Raw genomic sequence first — 14,811 nt, 5'->3', positions numbered from 1 at the left:
CTTTGCTGGTGGCTTCACCACCAGCTTGTCTCGAAAGCCTGAAACCAAGCATCCTCATCCCTTTAGACTCTCCCCACCTACCTGTCCACATTCTGCCATGAATACAGCCTTGCTTTAACTCCTCATCATCTTTCACTGGAATCATTTCAGTGCTTCTTCAATCACCCTTTTCTTACTCCATTTCCTTACACTCTGTTGGCAGATTTCCTTCAAATAGGGATATTGATATCATAACCCTCAAGGTGATAGTATTGGAAGGCGGAGCCTTTCAGAAATGATTCAATCATGAGCTTAGGCTCTATGATAATTGGGATTAGCAACCTTATAAAAGGACCCCAGAGAGCCCCCTTGCCCCTTCTTCCATATGAGTTAATAGTTGAAAGACAGCTGTCAAGGAAGTAGTCATTCTCCAGATATTGATGACACTTTAATGTTGGACTTTGCAGCCTCCAAAATTGTGGCAAATAAATTTCTGTTGTTGATAAGCACCCAACTTATTATTTTTGTTATAGCAGGCTGAATGAACTGAGATACCATCTTCCACAACTCTCTAAATTTTTCTTTTAAAATGCAAGCTAACCATTTCTATACTTGGCTTAGAAATATTAACTGCACCTCAGCAAACCACAGGGAAGGTCCAAGCTACCAGGCAAGGGTCTAAGTTCTTTCATTGTTTAATACCCACAGCTCTATTATTTTTCTGAACTCCTTCCATCCTAACTCTCCCCACCAACAACCACAGTTCCTGGAGCTAAGCACCTGCCATTTTTGGCAAAACTTTAATAATTTTTATATGTTCACTTGAAGACACTACTCTTTTTCACACCCAGTACCTTCCAGACTACCTGGCATAGATGCATCTATTGCACTTTTCCTCAAGCTTAATATTACTTCATTGGACGAAATAAGTGAATAAATGTACAAAATATATATTATGTAGAATTGTTAAGCCATGTGTATGTTACTAAAAAATAAATATGAAGATACAATTTATCCCATAAAAATAAAAATCCTTGGCAAGAATCCCCAGCAAGAAGGAACAAAAAGAAATAACTGACTATTCAGAGTAGCTATATAAAAATGGGGATATACCACATGGGTAGTGTGGAGGAAAAATGAAAGCTGGTCTAAAATATTCAAATTGATTATGCTCAACAATAGGAAACTGTGATAAGAGACCACTAGGAAAAGCAAAAAACAAATAAACAACAACAACAACAAAAAAAGCCCCAAACATCAAAGTAAAAAGTAATGTGTGCTATTTTCTAATTGCTAGGTCTTGCATGCTAGGAGCCATACATATGAAATTTCAATTCTCTGATTGCTGCCTCATTGCAAACTAAATGGGTCATAAAGATATTGTGTTTTTATAACTTTTAGAAGAAGGCAAATGACAGGAGAAAACATTAAAGGAGAGTAGTCATTAAACTGAGCCTGAAAGGGTTAACATCACTTAAATAGGAGAAGTAGTAAAGCTTTCTTTATGATTGGACAGTGGTAATCAGGCCTCACTGGAGAAAACAGTATTTTAGACAAGGTCTTAGACTTTGCACAGAGAAGTATTAGAAATAAAGTTATGAATGTATATTGTTGGATTGCAAAGATACAAAATGGATACATTTGCTCACTTCAGTGGAAAATTCATGACTAGGTTCAGGAATGACTGAACCAAGCACTCAAACAATACTTTCTTTTTTTTTTTCTTTTTGTAGTTTCCAAAATTGTAATAAGCATGTGATAAATAGCAAATACATTGTTTTATAAGATTACTATTTAAAAAAAATAGTTTAAACTATTTAAGAAAAAGTATACTTTGTCATCACTGCTACTAATAGTTCAGAAATTATGAAGCAATAACATGGTGAAGTCATTGTATTTAATTCCCTATTAAATAGCTTCATTGACAATAGGATACCACCTGTCCTGTTGTAGTGCAACTTTGTTCTACTTACTAAGTGAGTTCATTGATTTTTTTTATTCTGCTATGCCTTTTACATAGAACATCTGGGTATAACTGCTTTGTCCCATTCCTGTTGCAATTAGAGCAGTCTGGGTCTTACTTTTTTCTTCAGGTTCATAGTGTGCCCAATCTTGTCTTATGCCTCCTAGTTAATATGTTACATTTGACTTCATGGGGGGAATGCTCATATTCTGACCCTCTCATGAGATGAACTTCATTTCACATTTATCTAACCCAAATGCTTTCTTAGATCAGACATTTTTATTTCATTTTTTTCCTATTCATTCTATATACCCACACTTTAATATTCCTAGTCACATCTTCATCTGAGTCACATCATTCTTATTAATTAGTTTGCCTCCAATATTGTTCAAACTACTTTCATAGAAATGTTGGTTTATCAAAAGTATGTTATTCAGGCAGGGCACAGTGGGGCTCAACTGTAATCCTAGCGGCTTGGGAGGCTGAGGTAGGAGGATCATGAGTTCAAAGCTAGCCTAAGTAAAAGTAAGGCACTAAGTAACCCAGTGAAACCCTGTCTCTAAATACGAAATAAGATTAGGGATGTGGCTCAGTGGTCGGGTGCCCCTCAGTTCAATCCCTGGTACAAAAAAAAAAAAAAAGTACAACATTCAGAGAACTCCTAATTTTACCACTTATTCATAAAGTATATTTAGTCTGGAGGATAAAGAAAGAGAATAAGTAAGAAAAACATACTGTAGGGTTGACCAAAATAATTTTTTTTTAAAAAAATGGTACTGACAAATAAAGTCACTACCATTTCTCTTTTAGAGACAGGGTATCTTGGTCCCAGAAATATTAATGACTTGCCTGAGGTTACCTTTCAGGTAAAGCAAAAATTAGCACTAAAACTCTAGGAACTGATAATATATTTCAGTATAGTATCTTTTATCTACACCTGCTTTCTGGTCAGCATAACTGTACCAAATGTTAACTATTTAACATTAGCTCATTATTGGCCATGAGCTTCTATTTCCTTCATCCTGCCCAATGACTTTATAGACTTACAGATGCAGCAACCAGGCCAATGTCTGATATAGTGGAGGCCTCAGGAACCCTGTTAAATTGTAATAGCTAAGATCCACTCAGATGGACCAGTATTGCTGACTGCAAAATATTTTATAAATCTCCCCTACTTTGGTACCAACTAGGTTACAATTCACATTTGACCAGAGTGTTAATAATGGTTAATTTTTTTTAACCAGTTTGTTAGCTGGGAAAAGATCAGAAGCTCATGCTCCTTATAAAAGATCAAGGTTCTCAAACCTACAGGTCTTTCTTATAACACACTCCACTGTACATGCAGGTGTATACTAAATCAATTTGTTTTACCTTATGTTTGAGGGTCAGGGCACTTATATAAATTTGACTCTTTGACTACTGCTATTGATATGAGAAATAAAGTCTCTAGTCTTTAACCCAAGAGGCTCATACCCACTGTCAGTCTTTACCAAATGGTGGCAGGTTAGCATATTAGTTTTCAAGAAAAGTTAACTCTCAGATGCTTCATGCCTTGAGATTGAAATTCTTCTCTAATGAAAGCTCCTCTTCTCCCCTAGGTTCTCCTTAGACTTCACCTTCTAATTCTTTCTTACTATTCTCATTCCCTGAATTTAAAGAATCCCTTCTTTTTATTGATGATCCATGCCGAATATTTTCTTTTTACTTGTAATTCAGATTAACACTCCTGAATGAATCTGTGTAGTGACAAGTCTAGTTTAACTCCTTTGTTGAGAAAAAAAGAATGAACTGAGAAAATGTGGAAGTCAGCTCTGAAACTCAGGGAACAATTCAATTCTTTGACCCAATCCCTGCATACTTTGAGCCCAAAGGGATAAATCAATCTGTCCAAAAGGAGCCCCTGAGCTCATTTATGAGGAGAGGTGGGCAGACTGGTCTACTCCAGTTAGGAGGCTTATATGAGAAAGTAGTTATGACTCATTTATAGCATTTTTCAGTTACCTACCTTTCCAGTGGCTGTATGCCTGTGAACTTGACCAACCGAGGCCAATAATAGGTATACTTTGAAATGTGTATGCCAGCCATACAATTGCTGTTGGAGAAACAGACCATTCTAACAGTTATTTTTCCAATGAAGTTGATACTCATTCCACATTTTTATCTAAGAGAAGAAAATAATAATAGGAAGGGTCTGCACAGGAGCTTGAAACTAGCTAGTAAAAGTGGAGATCCGTCCAAACACATTAAAATTCTATTTTCCTTTACAAGTGTTTGCTGCAGATGACCCCCACTGATCTTAAATATATTTCTGTATCTGTAACTGAATAGAGGTTTTCCGTACAGCATGTTCTAATGGCACTCTGGCCTTTAGCCAACAAGGCACTGAATAAGGCTATTTTTAAAATACAGAAACTGGGAACAGCTGCAGCAATCAAATTTGATAAAAACAGAGAGGAACTTTGCTTCCCCCCCCCTTTTTTTTTACGGTTTGTCCAAGTTTAGTCTTCTTTCATAGAACTGCTTTTGTTCTGTTGTATGAAGGGCTACAAGACCAATACAGTGAAGCCCTTTTAAACAAATAACTTTTAAAAGAATATGGCTAAATAGAATAATTTTTCTTTTACCAAGGCTATCAATGCAATAGTATTTTAAAACTATTAAAAAAAGGATATATCTCTTGTAAAATTAAGTGTAAGAAGAATGAGATACATTGGCAAAGTATGTAATAAAATTAAAAGAGAGAGGGGTGGGGGGGTTGGTTTCTCCCATCCCCCAAAGTAACTCCTTGAAAGGGAAGATAAAGTCTTTAGTTTCTCAGTCCTAGAAGTCTGAAAGTTTGCATTTGAACTTCCCTTATATTCTCCAGTGTTGCTAGGAGTGAAGGTACTTTTAATGTCCCAGTTTTACTTTCACATTACTATTAGTCATGAATGTTGCTGTGTTTTCTAAAAGCTGGATTAATATCAGTGTAGTTCTTTTGTAGAGATAAAATGGCATGCTTTGTAGAATGTAAAGGAAAACTTTCTCACAGAGACTTTTTGTACTTATGTGAATCCTTCAACATGTCTATATACAAAAGCTTATTCTTCATTTTTTAAAAAATTAGAGCTCTTTGGAAACTCATAGTACATGATTAATAATTGTCAGGAGGTGACTGAATACCAAAAATCTCCTATACAGCAGTACACTGCAGGTTTTCTCTTCTAAGTGATTTCATGTATGGAACGGATTTCTCTGCTTACTTTGTAATTGACATGACAAAGAATATTGTATTACTTATAAGTATTTACAAATGGAATTAATGTTAAAATCCCATTTAAAAAAAACAACTTATGTCAATATAATTCACTGTAATAATCCAGGATAATAGTATAATTCTTTTTCTGAAAGCATAAGGTCATAAAATAAAATTGCCTTATTGCACAATAATGAGGAAAAATGAGAATATATGCAAAATAGAAGTGTTCAGGTGTATACTAAGCTGTACTAACTTGTTAGCAGACAGCCGATTAGATATGATGGTCCATCTGTCCACAATCTGTTATAAACTTTCAAATAGATGGAAAAACAAATTTAGCTATGTCTTTCGGGCTGGAATAATTCTTTCCTAGAGGCACCTATGAGTCAAGAACTGTTCATCTTTAAACAGTGAGGCAATGAAGATATGAAATGGGATTTGTACTTAGGATAATGACAGGCCCTGTCTCAGTGCATGGATGAGGGGTCCTCAGTCCTGCATTAACAGCAAAGCTCCCTAAGTACACACACTGTTCAAAGTAGAAATTATTACATTCCTATTGTGCAGAGCCTTGAATTCAGCAGGTTTTCAAGGGTTCTCTGGCCAAGACACCAGACTTCAGGATATAATCCTATATTTTCCCCACAACAAAAAGTTCCAAAGGAACATTGCTGGAATTTAATTTCATTTAGTCATGTAGTCTTCTCTCTGAAGACAAACTGCCAGGAGAATGAGATTTACTTCTAACCAGCAATGTTTTTATGCACAATAACCCCAAATATAATAGAGTCTTTCAATCTCTTGCTAGGAATTTAATATTTATATGTAACCAGGATAGTTGAATACCAAAACAGCTCAGTTATACAGGAAATGTTTAGTGTAAATCACTATTCCCTATCATTATATTTTGTCCTTATTTTAATTTTTAGCATTAAATTTATATGTGATTTCAAAAGCACCATGTTTTTAAAAATCTATTTTTTCATATTTCACTGAAAGTAAAATAAATGAACAGTAGAAATATTAAATACTATATTGCAAGAAAATGAGTGTTTCGAAGTGCTCCTGGAAAATGAATGGAAAGACTAAATAGTCATAGGTAAGGTAATATGGATACTGCCCTCTAAGAAATTAGATTTTAATTTGGAACTTTTGTTTTGTTTTGTTTTGTTTTTGTTTTTGTTTTTTTTTGCTGAAACTGTTTGTCTCTTAGGAGAATAAGGGTTGATGATTTCCCTGACGACTTCACCCCCCTCATTGGCTCAGTCCTTCCAGATGCCCTTCCAGAAGCTATTCAGTATTCCCTGACATCAGCCTTCATTCAGGAGCACTTGCTTTGTTCAGTGATGGCGCTAATAGGAGGAGACACATGAAGTAGCTTAGTTTATAGAAGAGGGCAGAAGAGGCACAGTGCTGTGAAAACATTCCCACAGACACTAGCGGCTCATTCACACAGAAAACAAGTGAGAGCCTTCAGTCCCTCCACAAAGCCCGGCAGAACAAACCAACTCTCAACCTAGGAGCAGCACAGTCACCGCCTACTTCTGCTAATAGACTTTCTGCATACCTTTCCTGAGAATGCTCGCTGTGGATCTCAGCAATGCATTAACCTCTATGGGTCTTATGAAAGAAATGCTTATGATTCCTTGGATTGTGTGTCCTGTGGTGAAGATCACTTTTCAAGTACAGTGCAACAAAGTGATCTGCAGGCCCTGAACTTCTCTGTCAAAATAGGGAGGTTGTTGACAACACGGTCATTTCTGGTCTTCTTTTTTTGGATCCATTTAGACAAGATCAGAATTTTAGAATGAAAACACATAAAGTTATAGTCATCTCTGGCTGGTTGTTAAAAAAAAAAAACAGATGGCTTTAGAAGAAATGATCAAATCCATTTTTAAAAGGCATTTTTAAAATCAGGCATGTGATTTCACCGTACACACACTCACACACACACACACACACACACACACACACACAGGAACACATCAACCCTTTGTTTTTCAAATTTCAAAAGAAAATGAATATTTCATGCTAAATTTTTCCAATAATTCTTGTTAATCCTTTTATAAATTAGCCTACACAATCTTTTCAGATTTTACATTTTAACCATTTTGGATACAAATCTTTCCAAAAAGTGATTTGCATTTCTTAGTCTGCTTATGGGGATTCTTCAGAGATAATTCCCATGTGACCTAGAGCAATCATTATAAATTGTTCTGTAGTGTGTCTTAATTTGGTGATAACATCCAAAACAATTTAGTGGTAGGATTGTTAGCAGCACCATTTTTAGGCATATATATTATATTATATCATATTATATATTTATATAATTGTATAAATTATATAAATATATAATATATTATATAATAAATAATATAATTATATAAATATATGTATTGATAATATAATTATTTAAATATATTATATAATTATATAAATTATATTAATATATAATATAATATATAAATATAATTTATTATATAAATATAATAAATAATTATATAATTATATGTATTAATTATAAAATATATAATTATATAATATATATTTATATATAATATACATTATATATGATATATAATATATAAATATATATTCCTTTGTAGCATTTTTTTATTTATGTATGACAGCAGCATGCATTACAATTTTTATGACATATATAGAGCACAATTTTTCATATCTCTGGTTGTATACATAGTATATAATCACACCCATTTCTATCTTCATACGTATACTTTGGATAATAATGATCATCACATTCCACCATCATTAATTACCCCATGCCCCCTCCCTCCCCCTCCAACCCCTCTGCACTATCTAGAGTTTGTCTATTCCTCCAATGCTCCTTCTCCCTATTCCACTATGAATCAACCTCCTTATATCAAAGAAGACATTCAGCATTTGTTTTTTGGGGGGATTTGCTAACTACACTTAGCATTTTTTCTCTAATTCCATCCATTTATCTGCAATGCCATGATTTTATTCTCTTTTATTACTGAGTAATATTCCATTGTGTATATATGCCACATTTTTTATCCATTCATCTATTGAAGGGCATCTAGGTTGGTTCCACAGTTTAGCTATTGTGAATTGTGCTGTTATAAACATTGGCCGAGTCCCTGTAGTATGCTATTTTTAAGTCCTTTGGGTATAGACCAAGGAGAGGGACAAATGCATCAAATGGTGGTTCCATTCCCAATTTTCCAAGAAATCTCCTTACTGCTTTCCATACTGGCTGCACCAATTTGCAGTCCCACCAGCAGTGTATGAGTGTACCTTTTTCCCTGCATCCTTACCAACTCTTATTGTTGTTTGTATGCATAATAGCTGCCATTCTGACTGGAGTGACATGAAATTTTAGAGTGGCTTTGATTTGCATTTCTCTGATTGCTAGTGATGATGAACATTTTTTCATGTATTTGTTCATTGATTGTACATCATCTTCTGAGAAGTGTCTCTTCAGGTCCTTGGCCCATTTATTGAATGGGTTGTTGTTGTTGTTGTTTTGGTGTTTAGCTTTTTGAGTTCTTTATATACCCTAGTGATTAGTGCTCTATGTGATGTATCAGGGGTAAAGATTTGCTCCCAAGATGTAGGTTCTTTATTCACCTCACAGATTGTTTCTTTGGCTGAGAAGAAACTTTTTAGTTTGAGGCCATCCCATTTTTTTGTTACTTGATTTTAATTCTTGTGACACAGGAGTCTTATTAAGGAAGTTGGGGCCTAATCCCACATGATGGAGATTAGGACCTTCTTTTTCTTCTATTAGATGTGGGGTCTCTAGTTGTATTTCTAAGTGTCCTTGATCCATTTTGAGTTGAGTTCTGTGCATGGTGAGAGATAGGGGTTTAATTTCATTTTGTTGAATGTGGATTTCCAGTTTTCCCATCACCATTTGTTGAAGAGGCTATCTTTTTCCTGTGTGTGTGTGTGTGTGTGTGTGTATAAATAAATAAATATATATATATATATATATATATATATATATATATATATATATGCATTCATCTATTGAAGGGCAACACTTATTGTTGTGTGGAGTCCAGTAATGTGCTGCTCCACTGTGGGAGACCTCCTGGAGGCATGCTCACTGAATATATTCAAAGGAATAAATATTCCTTTGTAGCATTTTTTTCTCTTCTATCACTGATACATCTAATTATTGTTATCAGTATGTATAATCACATGGAATTTGCAGTCAAACATAACTAGCTGAAACACCAGGCTTTCTATTACATGTGAAGATTTGAATGAACAGTTTCATCAATAAACAAGTTTATTCATCAGTAAAATGAGGAGAATAATACCAGGATTATTGGGGGAAAATGGAAAAAATATCTGTAAAGCTCTGAGCAGAGAGTCTGCTAATAGAAAGCATACAATGTATATATATCAACCCTTCCCATTCCCTCACTTTGGATAATAGACCTAATATTTTATAATAAATTATTTATTGTTAAAAAAACATTTTATATTTATATACATAAATTCCTTCTAAAACTTTCTCTACTAACCCCCTTTTTCATTTGTATGTTTTAATTTATGGAGATATGGAAAGTAGTTATTTGTGCTTATGAGAAGTACATCTAAATTAAGGATCAATGAGCAATGGGTGGACATGTTGAAGAATCCTTGAAATCTGCACTTTAGTGAATGTATTTCACATATATATATATTTTTTAAAGTTTACTCTGGGAACCAGATGTGTAGCTTGGTATTAGAGTATGTGTTTGGTATTTGTGTGTCCCTACATTCAATACACAGTGAAAGGGTGGGGGAGGTTATTGGTTACTTTGGATCCCAGACATGTTTCCAATCATTGCTAGATAAATAAAACATCACTGAAAGGGCATACAATCTACATATCTACATATCTTCACTTCTGAAGGGATGTCCAACTGCAGAGCTAGTCTGGTCTGCCATGGCCAAATAAGGATTTAATAAATGGTGTTATAAGCAACAAGTTGTGATTATTACAGTATTACTATTGAGTCACTGAGCATACCTCCAGGTGGTCTCCCACAGTGGGGAAGCACATTGCTGGATACCACATGCCATGCCCATGCATCATGCACCAGGCAAAAGGTTCACCTGCCTTGCTCCAGCTCCCTTTCCCCTCCAGCAAGACAAACTATATTCTATGAAATACTACAACCCACATTCAGTCTGTGTTTGCAATGTATCCTCTTCTGTTCCATCACATATGGTAGTCTGAAACAATTACATAATGAGACATACTATCAGGGCATAACTGTCAAACCAAAGAGACTAAGCAATGAATAAATATTATCCACTTATTAGCTATGCAGCTCTTGCATTCTCTATCTGTGCCCCTAATTTTAGATTTTATATTCATACCCTTGATTGCCTATGCAGCAAAATAATATGGTACAATATTCAAGAACAGATTTACAAAGGCAGAGGCAAATTCTATTGTAAAGCAGAGTTTCTTGCCATTTTGGTGGTATAGTCGTCTTTGTAATTCCATTGAAATCTACTGATTTTTCTCAAAATAGTGTTTTAAAATTCAAAGGATAAAATATATAGGTTTAAAATGTAGTCAATTATGTTGAAATAATACTAAAATTTTGATTTAGTAATATATGTGCTTTCTTATTAGCAAATTAACTTCAAAAATCTAGCAGAGAACAAGGGATTACTAAAATATATATATATATATTATATATATATATATATATATATATATATATATAAATATTTACATGTATACAAGTACTTTTAATTTAAATAAAAGAAAACTTAGATTATTATTTTCTAGGGACAACTGAAGATATTTGGGGATTGTGGATGATTGAAATTTGTTACTATCTTTTTTTTAAAAGGAAGTTATAATAGCTATGATGTAATATGGAAATGTCCCTGATAACTATCAGTAGCAATAGATCATAGATATTGCTACTACAACTATGTTTTCTTGTTTAAATTTATACTTGAAATAACTTTTAGTTTCAGTTACAGGCTACTGATAATAAATTTGTATTTTCCCCATTCAGATTCACAGACTTCGTATTAAGAATCTAGCTCTAATATGACCCAATTTTGATGACTTAATTAAGTTTTTCCCTCAGAACCATCTCCTAAGACTTTAATCTTACAACTTAAAGTACCTAATTTGAAAGATTATCTTGCCACCATTACTCCCATGGAGATATTTGGAAAGACATTAGCTCAAAAACCTAGTAGTATTTTCCTCTTCAAAAATATACTTTATAATATTCAATTGAACAAAAGGAAGATCTTCCTGAGGAGACACACATCAGACACACACACACACACACACCCCTATATCAGGGTGTGAGAATGTCTCAATGCTTGCAGGTAACTCTAGAAGGTAGAGCTAACTTTCACCTGGATCTCCAAGTCTGGCTGCAATTTTTGCCTTCCTATCTGTAACTCCACTTCTTTTTCTGCATACTCAAAAAAAAAAAAAAAGGTAACAAAAATGCAGTGACTCCTCTGGTTCCTTTTGAAATAAGGTTAATTAGAAACTTTGTTATTTCATGATAAATAACAAATGTATTGTGGCAAATCTCCTAGTCCACCAATGTGGTAAGACACCATGGTTGAGAACAGCTTCTCTATACATAGATACACGCACTGTGGAATCAGTGCTGCCACATTATGCCTTTCAGGCCATTGCGATGCCATTTAACATTTATTGAAGCAGAGATAAAGTAAAATTTTCAGTGATGTGAAAGAGTTCATATTTCTCTTAAGAAGAGGTTGGCAAACATTTTATCTTAAGGGCCAGATAGTGAAGATTTTAGACTTTGTGGGCCATATGGTTGCTGTCACAACTACTCTACTCTGAGATTATAGTACTAGGGCTGAAACAGACTAAATAAGTGTGACTATGCCTGATAAAAACTAATTAATGGACCATGAAATTTAAATTTATACAGTTTTTATATGTGTCAGCATATTATTCTTTTACATTTTTTTAGTTTTTAAATAAACAAAAGTAATTCTTAAGTCATAAGCCATACAGAAACTGGCAGTGAAGTAGATTTGATCCATGGACTATAGTTTGCTACTCCTATTCTAAAATGTAAAATCAATAACAAGGTATCAAATCAATTAAATAAGTTAATGTGATTAGGCCATCGCAGGGAGAGTTGCACTTAAATTTTAGCTAGAATGTGAGGTGAAGAAGTACTTGATATTCAGAGCATACCACATATAGAAAAAGGGTTCAAAAAATATATGGATAGAAACTCTATACAAAATCAATCAAGACTGATCTAAAAGATCACACATCAGGGCATCAGTTATGTATATACTGTGCAGATTGCACTGCATCAAAAATTGCCCATGCATTATGAGAGAAAGAGTTGCATGTCACAAACTTAGTTCTTTTGTTTTTGTCTCTACCCCATGACACTTTGTACTTTCGCCAGTGTTTGTAAACATTCCACTATTCCCATATAGTTTATTGTTTTAGCAACAACATAATCATTTGAAAGCCTAGGTGTTGTAAACTCATGAGAAATAGCTTCTTTAGTGATTATTAATACTAGAATTGATTTTCAGAGTATTTTTGCAGGAAAAAAAAACAAAGACAAATTAAAAGAAAGAAAAAAATAGAAGGAGGGTGGCAGACAGCAGCAATATGGTGTGAGTGTAGACAAATCTCTGTGATTCATGGAAAAGTTAGGGCTCACAGATTAACTCTGTTGCGAGAAAGTGTTTCGTTTCTTCTAGAATAGTTCCCATCAACCAGCCTCAGATCATTACAAAAATTAACATGGAATTTCACCTCTTTAGGAATTAGGCAGTACAACACCTACAATACCAAGTGTGAACTGCAGTCCTGTGACCGTGCTGCTAGTGGTTTTTGTTTTATAAATATCACCAGGCACACATCTGGAGCTTTAGAGCTTGCCACAATGCTGTTTTCTGGTTGACATATATCTAAGAAATGCGTATATTAACACCCAGGCTACAGAGCCAAGCACATTTTAGTGCCGGCTACAGCTGAAAGAATATGTTTCTATTCCTTGTCCATCTGTTCTTGGCAACATAAATTTAAACTAGAAACAGAATAAGCTTCATGAGAAATAAGTCTCAATAGGGGTTAGAGCAGTGAGGTGGAAGCTCTGAGCTCTGACTTGGTAACATTTTATTTCCTACCTGAAATGTTGTTTTTACTTGGAGCAATCTCATGCCACAGCTACAATTTAATTTTTTTTGATTGATACTTTTTAATCATTTGCTATAAAAAAAAACTTATGATGGTTTGGTCACATATTCTGTTGTAAGTGAAAATTTTAAAATTTCCAATGATCATAGGCCTCATGAACTTTGAGATTTTAAACGCTCTTTGCCACAGTTGAACTACACTCAAAGTGAATCATTAGCATCTCTGAACTCCAGGCTAGAAGGGGTTCATTAATGAGGAGTGAGGGCTTTCTATACAGAATGGTTCCATAGAAAACAACTTTCTTGTTTTTCTAGGAGTCTAACTTGGCTGTGGCCAACTAGCACATGTTTATTTGGTATCATCATTATGCATTCCCACTGTAGGCCACTTCCTCTAGATTTTTTTTCTACTAAAACAGTCTGAATTTTTAAATTTTCATTTAAAAGCATGTTAGGAGTATATGGGACTGCTATAATAGAAAGGGACCGGGTGTGATTACCCATACTACTGCTTCTAAATCCAGGGTCTCAGCACTCAGGTCAGTACCTGAGCAAATGGACTCTTGGGGCAGCATCTCTGGGGTTCTATTGATGCGAGTTCAGCCTCTACTCCTGAGTGACATTTATATAGTTTTTAAAGTATCTGCTTTTCATATAACTGATTTATCAAAGACTAGCCTAGTGTTTATGCTTTAAAGTGGCTGCTTTCGATATTTGACTGTATCACTTGTTCACTGTGCAAATATAAAAAAAATTACCTTCTCTGATTCTCAGCTTCTCTTTCTAGAAATGGGATAATTTAATTTTTCTTAAATTGGTTCTGAGGGGGAGCCAATGAGATTAATAGGACATGATTAGTCCAGTGACAGCTACTTGATAAGCACCTAACAAGTAGTACTTATTAATATTAGCCCACCTTTAATGTTTTTTCCTAATAACAATAAATAATTGCACTGTGCTAATTTTCTAATCTGCTCCTAAATATTAGTTTGGTAGGGTATATTCCTTAAGAAAACATTTCTAGAAACTACCATTTTTTCTTGAATTTCTACACAAAGTTACTTATGACTGTGGACAAGTCACTCAAGGACTTGGGGATTCAGTCTTCTAGTCTATAATATAAAAAGATTCAACTCCATGATCTCTAAGGTCTCTCATTTGAGTAATTTTTTAAAAATCATGTTTGACAGTATATCCTCATACTTTATTTATAGTGATGAGATGTGTATTTGCTGCCAAATGTCTGATGTAGGATGTATAAATGTTCCATATATACATGTGGAATAACATTAAGTTTGTTGATGTTAGAAACTACTGGTATGTTTTTTGGCATTATTTGGCTCAGAATTTTTTCTTCCCACTTGTTTTAGAATAAGCTGACAGCACATCGTTTTCCATAGAACCTCAAAGGTTCTGTGAAACTGAGAGTTATAGAAGTAGGCCATCTTTACTTTCTGTTTTTAAGACAGAG

At 34.3% G+C, this 14,811-nt stretch overlaps 1 protein-coding gene across 6 annotated transcripts in view; it reads left to right on the top strand.

Moving 5' to 3' along the window:
• Dgkb (diacylglycerol kinase beta) overlaps positions 1-14,811 on the top strand; it is a 580,628-nt gene that overhangs the window by 540,655 nt on the left and 25,162 nt on the right. The window lies entirely within an intron of this gene.

The sequence above is a fragment of the Urocitellus parryii genome, chromosome 3 (assembly GCF_045843805.1).
Source record: "Urocitellus parryii isolate mUroPar1 chromosome 3, mUroPar1.hap1, whole genome shotgun sequence".
Classification (NCBI taxonomy): domain Eukaryota; kingdom Metazoa; phylum Chordata; class Mammalia; order Rodentia; family Sciuridae; genus Urocitellus; species Urocitellus parryii.
The sequence above is the reverse complement of the archived record's forward strand: the minus strand, read 5'-3'. Positions and strand labels throughout refer to the sequence as shown.